Source organism: Pezoporus occidentalis, unplaced genomic scaffold, assembly GCF_034315485.1.
Source record: "Pezoporus occidentalis ecotype Australia unplaced genomic scaffold, CSIRO_AGI_Poc_V1 ctg57, whole genome shotgun sequence".
NCBI lineage: Eukaryota > Metazoa > Chordata > Aves > Psittaciformes > Psittacidae > Pezoporus > Pezoporus occidentalis.
The window spans coordinates 5,408,228-5,420,323 of record NW_026915910.1 but is presented as its reverse complement, the minus strand read 5'-3'; the positions used below and the strand labels follow the sequence as shown (position 1 = coordinate 5,420,323).

Here is a 12,096-nt window from a genome sequence, read left to right as displayed (position 1 = left end):
GTTTGTGAGGTCTTGCTTTGTGATGCAATGATCAAAAGTTTTTAAATGTGGGCCCCCTCCAGCAGCTATCAGGAGAAATGTCTATCCTGGATTCAGAGAAGGCTGAGGTTCTGAATGACTTCTTTGCCTCAGTCTTCACTGCAAATGCTCTGACAGCACCGCCCAAGTCTTGGAAGTCAGACGCAGGGACTGTGAGAATGAAGACCTTGGGCCCACTGTAGGAGAGGATCTGGTTAGAGCCTGATCCTGCACAAGTCTGTGGGTCCTGATGAAATCCATCCGCAGGTCCTGAAGGAGCTGGCAAATGAAGTTTCTAAGCCACTGTCCATCATACTTGAAAAATCATGGCAGTCAGGTGAAGTTCCCAACGACTGGAAAAAGGGAAATATAACCCCCATTTTCAAGAAGGGGAAAATGGATGACCCGGGGAATTACAGACCAGTCAGTCTCACCTCTGTGCCTGGCAAAATCTTGGAGCAGATTCTCCTGGAAGGCATGCTAAGGCACATGAAAAACAACAAGGTGCTTGGTTACAGCCAGCATGGCTTTGCTAAGGGGAAATCCTGCCTGACCAGTTTGGTGGCCTTCTATGATGGGGCTACAGAACTGATGGACAGGGGTAGAGCAGTTGATGTCATCTACCTGGACTTGTGCAAAGCGTTCGACACTGCCCCACACGACATCCTTGTCTCTAAATTGGAGAGACATCAATTTGATGGATGGACCACTCGGTGGATAAAGAACTGGCTGGATGGCCGCATACAAAGAGTTGTGGTCAATGGCTCAATGTCCGGCTGGAGACCAGTAACGAGTGGTGTCCCTCAGGGATTGGTGTTGGGGCAGGTCTTGTTTAACATCTTTGTGGACAGTGGGATTGAGTGCACCCTCAGCAAGTTTGCTGATGACACCTGTCCTGGGTTCAGCAGTAGCAGTCATGTTTCTCCTTCTTGGTAGCTGGTGCAGTGCAGTGTTTTGACTTTTTGGCCTGGGAACAGAGCTGATAGCGATGTTTTGGTTTGGCCAAGGACTTTGTGAGCCTCATGCTCTGCCAGGGAGGAGGGAAGCTGGGAGGAAGCAGAGACAGGACACCTGACCCAAACTGACCAAAGAGGTATTCCATACCACAGCACGTCATGCCCAGGAGGTAACTGGGAGTTAGCCGGAAGGGCTGGGAGACTGCAGGGTTGGAGGAGGTATGGGTCGGAGCTTGGTCGGGCTGGGGAGCCGAGTTACCAGTTGGCTGGTGGTGAGATGTTGTATTCTCTTCCTTTGTTATTTCCTTTATCATTGTTATTATTGGTGGCAGCAGTAGTGATTTGTGTTATACCTTAGTTACTAAACTGTTCTTATCTCAACCCATGGGAGTTGCATTCTTTTTGATTCTCCTCTCCGTCCCTCCGAGAGCAGGGGGAGGGAAAGAAGCGGGGGGAAGTGAGCGAACGAATTGCCTGACTGGGTTTAAACCATGACACACCACGCTGTGTGGTTCGGTTGATAGGGTGGAGGGAAGGAATGCCATCCAGAGGGACCTTGACATGCTTGTGAGGTGGGCTGATGCCAACCTCATGAAATTTAACCATGCCAAGTGCAAGGTCCTACACCTGGGTGGGAGCAATCCCAGGCACAGCTACAGGTTGGGCAGAGAAGAGATTCAGAGCAGCCCTGTGGAGAAGGACTTGGGGGTGTTGGTGGATAAGAAAATGAACATGAGCCGGCTTCAGTGTGCACTCGCAGCCCAGAAAGCCAACCGTATCCTGGGCTGCATCAAAAGGAGCGTGACCAGCAGGTCGAAGGAGGTGATCCTGCCCCTCTACTCTGCTCTCGTGAGACCTCACCTGGAGTTTTGTGTGCAGTTCTGGTGTCCTCAACATAAAAAGGACATGGAACTGTTGGAACAAGTCCAGAGAAGGGCCACGAGGATGATGAGGGTACTGGAGCACCTCCTGTATGAAGATAGCAAAACTCATCTCCAGCCTAGCTTTGCAGCTTGTGGAGCCCATGAGCTGGTTCATGGCTCCCTCTTGCGGGAAGACACGCTGGCGGGGAACAGACGCCAAGGGCCTTCTTGTGCGCAGGGTTTGCTCAGGTGGAGATGTAGATGCCTGCCCCTTTGTCTTCAGCCCTGAACATTCAGTGTTAAGTGCGTGAGGATTATTAATATGTTTGAAGAGCAGGGAGGGTTTTTGGTTTCATACATTTGCAAACCATTTTCTCAATTTTTCTCAACTTTTTTTGTCCTTTTCCAAGGATTTTTCTGAAATGGATCATTCTTAATAACAGCAACAGATTCAGCATTGCACCACAAACCTGTATGCTTAGTTTATTTTCTCTAAAACGAAACAGACATGTTAATAACAGTGTCAGAGCTCTAACTCCAAGGCTTTTAATACAGGCTGTGGGGCAAACAGAAACTGCAAAGGTGTCAGAATTTGTGATATAAAGCCTAAGGTATGGCAGTGGGGAACAATGAGGTGTAACAATAACTGTGTTCAAGAAAAATGCCTGATGGATTTCTGATAGAAAAATGTCTTGTTGCTGGCACAATACATGGCAGAGGGAGGGGGTAAGCCAGAGGCAGGACAAAACCCAAGGCCACTTACCCACCACTTCCAAAGGATACCAGGGCAGCCTGATTCCCACCACCTCCACCGTGGCCAGGCTGTGGGCAGGAGCCAGAAGGGGTTCTCCTGGCACTTTGTCCATTACACTGCTGGCCCCTGCCCATATTGTGCCCACAGCTTGTCCTTGCTCAAGATGGACTTGTAGTGAGAAGCTTCCTTCATGATTCTGGGGTAGGCATGGAGTTGGAGAGGTAGAAGGAAGGTTTCACTTCCTCTCTGACATCTCTGTCCATGACAACCTTGCACTCACCACCCATGAGGAAAGGGATGGGCAGCCAGAGCTAGCAGTGGACTTTGCCTACACTGTTGGTGGACCATGCTTGCACTGGTGGGACGTCTTCCCTTCCTTGCAGAAGGTCCAGCTGCCATTCTGAGTCTACACAAGGCCGTGGCTGTGGCAGGACATCAGGAGCTGTAATGTCCAGCTCTGGCTGGACCAAGCCCAAGGCCTGTCTGCTCTTAACACTCTCCATGACCTTTTCTGGGTATATACCCAAAGCCTACCTCGGGCTGTGCTGCAGGAGGGGACCACGTCCCTTCTCTGTGTTGTGCCCTCGACTGCCATCCATTACATCACAGCATCCCTAAAATGCTGTGCCTGAGCCTGCAGATCACCCCATCCCACCCTGCACATTCATCTTGCAGCCTGGACTCCTCACTGCAGCCTTTGGCTGCTCTCTCCTCAGGTTACCTCTTCCACTCCACAGCTACAGTGTTTGTGGGGGTGCCTGGACACCCATGGGGTGGTCCCCATAGAGAGGACACCCCCACTGCCCAGACTAGGGTCCGTGCTGGGGACCTGCATGGCTTCACCCTGACCTCGTGGCGCAAGGGCAGCGCGTCTGACTCCAGATCAGAAGGTTGTGTGTTCGAATCACACCGGGGTCAGCCTTGGGGCATCACTGGGCACCCTCTGCATTCACCCTCATTTCCTGGGCGGCTGGCCTATGTGAGGGGCAGGGCTCTGCAAGGCATAGGACAGCTACATGGGGGCACCTTGAGAGTGGCTGAGGGAGAAAAGCTGATGCCCAGAGCTTTTCTTTCAGTCAGGTGTAGTGCTGTGCTGGCTGGAGATTACGGACCATAGTACAAGCCAGTGCTGGGAGGTGTTGTGGTTGTCTGCTACAGTTTTCCCTCATCAAGAAGAAAGTGAATTCTTAGGGAAATGCAAGAAGCTTCAAGACTGTAAGCTCAGTCACTCTGGGGACCTGAACTTACCCTCAGGCAATATTTGCCTGGGAGGGTAGCATATGGTGGTACACAGCCCACGGCATTTCTGGAGGGCGTGAAGGACAATTGTTCAGTGTAGGGGTAGAGAAACAGAGGCAGGATTCTGATGAACAGAAGTTTTTCAAGAACAGTAAGAAGCAGGATCTGGGGAGCTCTCGTCTGCTCAGCTTCACCTCAGAGCCCACGCAAAGGCTACGGAAGAAATACTCCTGAAAGGCATGCCCAAATGAAGGAAGGACTGGAAATGACCAGAAGCAGTGACCATGGACAAACCAAGGGATGATGACTCTTGGCAGTGTGATAGGGTTCTTTGAAGACATTACTTCCTGGGCAGTCAACAGGACACCAAAGAACATCGTTTGTCTTGACATTGGTCTGACCTCTGACAGGGTCCCCCAGACATGTCAGGGTAGCAGGACACAGGGACACTGCGCCTAAACTCAATCCCAAGGTAAAGCAAACTGGCTGCGGCGGGGAGCAGAGGGGGTTGTGTCAGCAGCTGGCCGTCCAGCTGATGTTCTTCAGTGTTGCACTGGATGTTGTTTGGTGTCTTAGCGATGGGCGCAGAGCATGTTCTGCAGAACGAGGGATGCAGAGCACCTGGCAGGGCCACGGGGATGGTGAGGGGCAGGGGCCAGTGGCGCAATGGACAACGCGCCTGACTACGGATCAGGAGATTGCAGGTTCGACTCCTGCCTGGCTCAATGCTTTTAGCCTGGCCATGGCTCCTCCTGTTCCCTCCTTCATCCCTGCCTGGGGCTTTCTGCAGGGCAAAAGTGCTGGCGTGTCCTCTTGCCCTGCAGGAAGGAAAGAGGCTCTCCAGACCTTATGGCAGAGCTGGGCCCCTTGTCTCATCACTCTCCTCTACTCACTACTGATATTACTCTACTCCCACAGTTTACTCATCTTCCATACTGGGAATACTGCATAAAGCTTTGGGGCCCCCAGTTTCAGAACACTGGTCATCTGGAACAAGTATAGTGGAGGGCCATCAAAATGTAGCATTTGCTGTATGAGGACAAGCCATGGAAACTGGGTTTATTTGGACAATGGAAGAGGAGTCTTCAATGAGTACCTGATAGAAACCTTCCGGTATCTATGAGGAGGTCATCAAGACAAAAGCTTCATAGTGTTTCATGATGAGAGGTTGAGAGACAATAGGTATACATTAAAATGGGAGATTCTGGCCTATCCCTGGTGTCCTACCCTTACATGCCTTTTAAAAAGTCCCTCTGGCTTTCTGGCCTGTGAGCGCACACTGCTGGATCATGTCCAGTTTTTCCTTCACCAGTACCCCCAAGTCCTTATCTGCAGGGCTACTCTCAATCCCTTTGTCCCCCAGCCTGTACTGATATGGGGGATTCCCCTATCATGTTCAGTTTTGTGATCTCCAGGACAAGAAAGACATTTGCAGACTTCACTAAGTCCCAGAGATGGTCATCCAGATGAGAAGGTGGTGGAGTCCCAGATGAGGAGTGGCCTAGAGAGGTAGGTTTCTATAATACAGAGAAGAAAAGGTTGAGGAAGGATTATAACCGTGTTTTTATGCTATGTGTGCCTACAGAAAAAGTGGACCCAATCTTTTCTTGTGGACGTGGAGGATGAAGCTCAACAAAAATCACATTATATCAAGAAAAATCTCTATTATATGGTAGGAAAAAAATGTCACACATCAGAGGTCACACATTAAAACAGGGTCCCGGGGAGGACGGAGACATTCATCCTTGGAGATGTTCAGATGTCGACTAACAGAATGACCCAATGTCAATGACTTCAGTGCTCTGAGCAGGGGATTAGATCACCTGCCTTCCAGGGATCTCTATAACCTGCTTAATCTGTGCTTAACTAAATCCTACTGCAGCCTCCCCTGCACCTCTCAGAAAGCTCATTTAGCAATGGGAAGCCCTCCCCCCCCAAGCCCAAGTTGGGCCAGTGGCGCAATGGATAACGCGCCTGACTACGGATCAGGAGATTGCAGGTTCGACTCCTGCCTGGCTCGCCATTTTTCTGCCCGCAGCCTGGCCGTTATATTGATGGTGGGCTGTAGCAAAGACCACCTCATTATCTATAGTGGACTGCCTTTGCCTGGCATTTCTCCCTTCTTGTTGGGCTTCCTGTGCGACGATATCTTCCCTTGCATCAGGCTCAATATACTGGCCGAAGAAACTTTCATCATGAAGATGGCAAACCACTGGGAGAGGCTGTGAGCTCTACATCCTTGGAGTGTTCAGAGTTCAGGCAGGCAGGGCACTGATTGGAATGTCATAAGTTGGGTAAAAATTTGGACTAGAGATCTCACATGTCAGTTCAGCAAAGGCAAACACAACATACTGCATCTGTGATGGGATAACCCAGTGCAGCTCTACTGTCCGTGCTTTCCATGCGGCTTATTGAAGTTGAGTGTAGAACTTGGCAAGGCACTGACAAACAGCAGCAAGACCAGTGTGACCCTCAAAGATGGCTGGAGACCAGAGCACGTGATGTGCCAAGACAGCCTGAGGACCGGGTCTGTCCAACCTACAGCTGAGCAGTTCAGGAGGCATCTTCATTCTGCTGTGAGATTTGTTGTGCCCCAGCTCTGCCATAAGGTCTGGAGAGCCTCTTTCCTTCCTGCAGGGCAAGAGGACACCCCAGCACTTTTGCCCTGCAGAAAGCCCCAGGCAGGGATGAAGGAGGGAACAGGAGGAGCCATGGCCAGGCTAAAAGCATTGAGCCAGGCAGGAGTCGAACCTGCAATCTCCTGATCCGTAGTCAGGCGCGTTGTCCATTGCGCCACTGGCCCCTGCCCCTCACCATCCCCGTGGCCCTGCCAGGTGCTCTGCATCCCTCGTTCTGCAGAACATGCTCTGCGCCCATCGCTAAGACACCAAACAACATCCAGTGCAACACTGAAGAACATCAGCTGGACGGCCAGCTGCTGACACAACCCCTTCTGCTCCCCGCCGCAGCCAGTTTGCTTTACCTTGGGATTGAGTTTAGGCGCAGTGTCCCTGTGTCCTGCTACACTGCCATGTCTGGGGGACCCTGTCAGAGGTCAGACCAATGTCAAGACAAACGATGTTCTTTGGTGTCCTGTTGACTGCCCAGGAAGTAATGTCTTCAAAGAACCCTATCACACTGCCAAGAGTCATCATCCCTTGGTTTGTCCATGGTCACTGCTTCTGGTCATTTCCAGTCCTTCCTTCGTTTGGGCATGCCTTTCAGGAGTATTTCTTCCGTAGCCTTTGCGTGGGCTCTGAGGTGAAGCTGAGCAGACGAGAGCTCCCCAGATCCTGCTTCTTACCATCACATGTTACCCTCCCAGGCAAATATTGCCTGAGGGTAAGTCCAGGTCCCCCAGGAGTGACAGCTTGCAGTTATGAGGCTTCTTGCACTTCCCTGAGGAAGAATGCATCATTTCCTTCTTGATGAGGGAAAACTGTGGCAGACACCCACCACAACACCTCCCAGCATTGGCCTCTGCTATGGTCATGATCCATAATCTCCAACCAGCACAGAGCCACACCTGACTGAAAGAAAGCTCTGGGCATCACATTTCCTCCTCAGGAGTTGGCCAGTGCATCACAGAGCCCTGACCCTCACACAGAGTGAATGAGAGGATGTCCAGTGATGCCCCAAGGCTGACCCCGGTGTGATTCGGACACACAACCTTCTGATCTGGAGTCAGACGTGCTGCCCTTGCACCACGAGGTCAGGGTGGAGGTGTGCATGTCCCCAGCACGGACCCTGGCCTGGGCGGTTGGGTCCTCTCCATGGGGACCCCTAGGAGAAGGGTTATGGGAGGTAGAGAATACAGGGCCACCCCTTGAGGAGAGGGCAGGCAAGTGATGTCCACAGCATGGTGACTCTGCTTGGGGGTGAAAGACCATGGAGGGTTGGGGCAGAGGTGCAGAATAAACAGCATGGGTCCAGGGCATGTGGAGGCAGCTGAACCCAGAGCACATTCTATCTCCTTCTGTGGGGAAGGTGACCCCAGCCAGGATGTCAAATTGCATGAGGGTCCTTCCTGCCACAGGGCGTGAGGTGGGTGCTGTGCATCTACCAGATAAATGGGGTGTCTCGCTCCAGGGAGGTGGCTGGATATAATCCCTCCTGCCCCTCTAGAGACACCAAGCTCAGGAGCCTCTTTCTCCTAGGAGAGGTCCTACGGGGCTGCTCTGGACAATGGTCGCATTTTGGCCTTCCTCCTCTGAAACAGCTCATTTAGAGCCTTTCTTGCAGGCTTAACAAGGCAAGTATAGAGATGCTCCTCCCCTTCCTTCAGAGAATACCCATGGCCATAAAATCCAGGATGATGCTTGGGCAGGATGTGTTCCAGCCCTGACCTCGTGGCGCAATGGTAGCGCGTCTGACTCCAGATCAGAAGGCTGTGTGTTCAAATCACACCGGGGTCAGGATGTCCACCTCCCATGGGGTCTCACTGTGAGATGGGCATCTCCTTGGCAATTAGTTTTGCCTTCCCACTGTGTAACCCATAGCCCTACTGAAGGGCAGGAACTGCGCCATGGCAGAGTAGTCTTTCCTTGCTGGACCCTTGTTAGGTAGTGTCAGGATTGCTTCAGCGTTACCTCATCCTATGTCTACAAAGGAGACAGGATTAACGGACATTCCAGCTCCAGCTCCATGGCTGTGTACAGCTTCTCTTGGTCTCAATACCCCTCCAGGGCAAGGGCATCTTACTCCAGATGTGCCCTTATACAAAAAGGCCAGCCTGCAGTCTCCCAATCCATAGCAGGGCACATTCTCCATTGCAGCATAGGCCCTTGCAAGCATGGTACCCTGTGACAAGATGTTCTCATGTTGCTTTTCGGGTGTTTTGCCTCCCATCTTATCACTGTGCACTCTGAAAAAAGTCTAGGTCCATCTGCTGTACACGCTGCTGTTAGGTGATTAAAGGTTGGGATAAAAGCCTTTTACATATTCTCCCTCAGGTTGAATATACCCAGTTCTCTACCCCTCTCCTCACATCTCGGCTACCACATCCCCACCGCTTTAGTGGTGGACTTGCTTCACTATGTCAGTGTCTTTTTGTTGATTCTGTTGCAAAACCCAGCTGTGGGGAACCAAAACCAGGGTGTCAGGCCTAGCCATCAGGGGTTTTAACTCTCTACTTATTCTCTTCTTGGTTTCCCATGTATTTCTTGGTGAGATGGACAGAGAAGATGGAGGACTGGGAAAAAAGGAGACTCGAAGCTCTGAGAATGACCTTATATGAATTATAATTCAATAAAAGTAGTTGAACTCTTTTAAGTGCTCTTTTAGGGTGAATTTTAAGAGTCATAAACAGGAAGCTTAATGAAAAGTCTACCTGGACACAGCCCTGGAAGACACTTTTCTTCCCGTAGCTTGCTTGACACCATCCACAAGTGTTTTGGGGGATGGGAACAGAGGGGAAAATAGAGACCCCCTGGGCTCAGACCATCCCATAACCAGGCATCATAGGTCTGGAGAGCCCTGGAGATGCCCTAATCCTGATATTATCTGGGAATCACAGCCACAGACAGAAGGCAGAAAAAACAAGTGTAGGTCCTTTGGTGACTCCCATTCTCTCTTCTCTGATGAACATAGACCTAGGAGTCCCTATCCCATGTCCCGAAACTCCTGGCGTGCCACTGATGGGTTGAGCACGCAGAGGATTTAACCGGTGGCTGTCTGTCCTCCAGATGTCGCTGCCTCCCTGCCAATATCCTTGGCTCTTCCAAAAGCAAGGATCCAAAACCATCCAAAGGCAGGGGAGAGATCACCTGGCTGTACACCAAGCGCACATAGCTGTACCATGGGGAAAACACTGCAGATAGAATCTGTGCATGCCAAACCCTGTACGTGCTGAGTGCATTCACAGAGCTTCTGAGCCAGAGGCAAGGTTTATGCCACCACTCTGTCACTGTGCTGTGATTTTCTGCCCTTTTGACTTCTCTGAAAAGAAAAAAACTCAGGTATTTCCTTTTGCAGATCTTCCACAGCTGAAAAACCTAATCTAGGATAAACGGTTAGATGCTTTTATCGCACTCTTGAAAGACCAGTATCTAGTAAGAAGTATTATTTTGGAGTACTTCTGCTTAGAAGTATTATTTTCACTGCAGCCGACAGGAGCAGGTTTTACATTTCATAAAGTACACTGAGATTTACAATTATCCTCACTCTTCAACGGCCTGAACTTTACAGACTTTTTAAAGCCTTTTGTTTTTTTAAAGCAGGAATGACTTGAGTCACAATATAGGCAAGGGCTGGCTACTGGTGGGGTTTTAATCAAAGCGGTGGTTTACTAGAGAGTAGGACTTGAAGTCTCTCTTGCAAGAGAATTTATCATAGGTTACTTTATAATCAAATTATTTCACAATCTTTAGACTGTCTGAATTTTTCTAGTTAAAACAGTCTAACTTGCATAAACCTTTGCGGCAATATCAAATGGGAAAGTGTGAGAGAAAAAGACTTTAAAATGTTCCATGAAACTGTAAATCCTTAAAATAAATGCTGTTTCATATATGACTCCATTTTCCAATGAAAATCCAGTTCTTGGAAAATTGCGATCAGTCCTGTTGAGGTCTGTTACATGAAGTGTTTTGCTCTAAATATTGACATACAACCAGCTTGAGCAGAGGAGGACATATGAGGAGGGCCTGTGAGGACAAGCCCAACTCCCCTGAGTTGGGATCCCTGCTCACAGTGCCAGATGGGTCCAGCTCTGGATTGCCTGTTTCTCCTGAAAATGATTACAGAAACTTATTACATTATATATAGATGAGTGTTACATCAGGCAGCAAGGATTTTCCCTGGCTGTATAAGCATCTGTGCCTCTCCTGTGCCACTGGGCTGTGCTCACTTCTAACACAATCCCACAACTACACTGGAAGTTTAATTTTCATTTCCCTCCATCCTGTTGATTCAGGTTCAGTGTCTAAGTTGAGGACAAGGTCACATCTCCCTGTTAGTGATCAAGGCAAGGTCATTTGTGTTCTGCTGGACATTTTTAAGGAGAAAGATACTCCTGTTTGTGAAAGGAGGCTAATTCCTAGGCACTAGTGTCAATAATATGGACTTTAGCCTCTTTTTCCTTCGCTATCTAAATCACCTATAAAACGGCTGCTGGAGAAGTGATGAAGGAATTTATTAAGATCTAAATCCCAAGCTTTGTTTCTCTTGTTTTCTCTGATCAAGCCTCTGCTTGCTTCTCTCTGTACCTTGATTTCCTTTTCCAGTTGGCGACTTGCCCCTAGGGAAGGGCTTGTCCAGGGACCAGATTGGGGTAGAAGAGAGACTACCAAATTCCAGCACAAAGGGAATCATGATTAACAAGGCATGGCGAGCTGTCTATAGAAGTCTCACTGTTCCAGTCCACGGTACATTTATTTACAGGTCTACATCAGGAATAAAAGGCAAAATCCACTGTTTATCTATTTCCCCAGCAGGCTGAGCTCCCTGCTTTATACAGCTTAAGAAAGGCAGAGGGAAAGCCATGCAGATGCAGTGTTTCTGGGTAACATTAATTCCCCCATCTGAAAGACCTGGCAGACCACCTCATTTTGCTATTATCAGTACACTCTTCACTGGTGCCTGATCTTATGGCTGTGTTGTTCTATCGGCACTCTCTTTCCACAGGGTTTGTGCCAGTGGAAGATAAACAGCTGCTTCTTAGTCTTTTGTGCATGGAAAATCAACTAGATTTTCTTCCTTTTGTAACTTTTCTATGGCATTTTGTCAGTTGTGTATGAGCAGGAACGGTCTGACAAATGAGGTTTGCTTGCTTGCTTGCTTGCTTGCTTTACGCTTCTGAGATTTTAAATCATGTTCCTGTACTCAAACCTGTTCTTGCAACTAAATTGCTACACAAGACAGATATCCTTTGTACTGGTGAAATGGCTGATCAAACAAGAACTTTTGTATCTAAAGGGACAATTAGTTTGTAGGGGTAAAGCCAGATGTTTCATTTATTTGTGGTGTGATTGCAACAGCTTTGGTCCAAATAGTATCCCAGCATAACTGATGAGTGCTTTGGGGCACGGGGGAATAAGTGGTGAGGAAGGAGAGAGGAAAAGGTTTTATCCACCCTCTCTTCTGAGAACATCCATAGGAGAATTCCCTGGGGCAGCATCATGTCCATGTTGGCAAGTAAATGAGTTTTGGGGCAGAGGTATAGGACCATGTCTCTATAATATCAGCTAACCTGGGTGCAGTTTGTGCCCAGGCCAACTAGCACCAACCCAAACTATCCCTGGGCACAGCTAGGGGTTGGCATGGGACCATT

The 12,096-nt window shown here is 49.4% G+C and overlaps 6 non-coding genes across 6 annotated transcripts; 4 read left to right on the top strand and 2 right to left on the bottom strand.

Annotated features, from left to right (window-relative positions):
* The first annotated feature begins 3,437 nt into the window (after nt 1-3,437).
* TRNAW-CCA (transfer RNA tryptophan (anticodon CCA)) lies at nt 3,438-3,509 on the top strand. Its single transcript has one exon. It is a non-coding gene; the product is annotated as a tRNA-Trp (tRNA).
* Nucleotides 3,510-4,482: 973 nt separating this feature from the next.
* On the top strand, nt 4,483-4,555 carry TRNAR-ACG (transfer RNA arginine (anticodon ACG)). Its single transcript has one exon. It is a non-coding gene; the product is annotated as a tRNA-Arg (tRNA).
* Nucleotides 4,556-5,777: 1,222 nt separating this feature from the next.
* Nucleotides 5,778-5,850, top strand: TRNAR-ACG (transfer RNA arginine (anticodon ACG)). Its single transcript has one exon. It is a non-coding gene; the product is annotated as a tRNA-Arg (tRNA).
* A 710-nt stretch (nt 5,851-6,560) lies between these two features.
* Nucleotides 6,561-6,633, bottom strand: TRNAR-ACG (transfer RNA arginine (anticodon ACG)). The gene has a single exon. It is a non-coding gene; the product is annotated as a tRNA-Arg (tRNA).
* An 839-nt stretch (nt 6,634-7,472) lies between these two features.
* On the bottom strand, nt 7,473-7,544 carry TRNAW-CCA (transfer RNA tryptophan (anticodon CCA)). The gene has a single exon. It is a non-coding gene; the product is annotated as a tRNA-Trp (tRNA).
* Nucleotides 7,545-8,173: 629 nt separating this feature from the next.
* Nucleotides 8,174-8,245, top strand: TRNAW-CCA (transfer RNA tryptophan (anticodon CCA)). The gene has a single exon. It is a non-coding gene; the product is annotated as a tRNA-Trp (tRNA).
* Nucleotides 8,246-12,096: the final 3,851 nt, after the last annotated feature.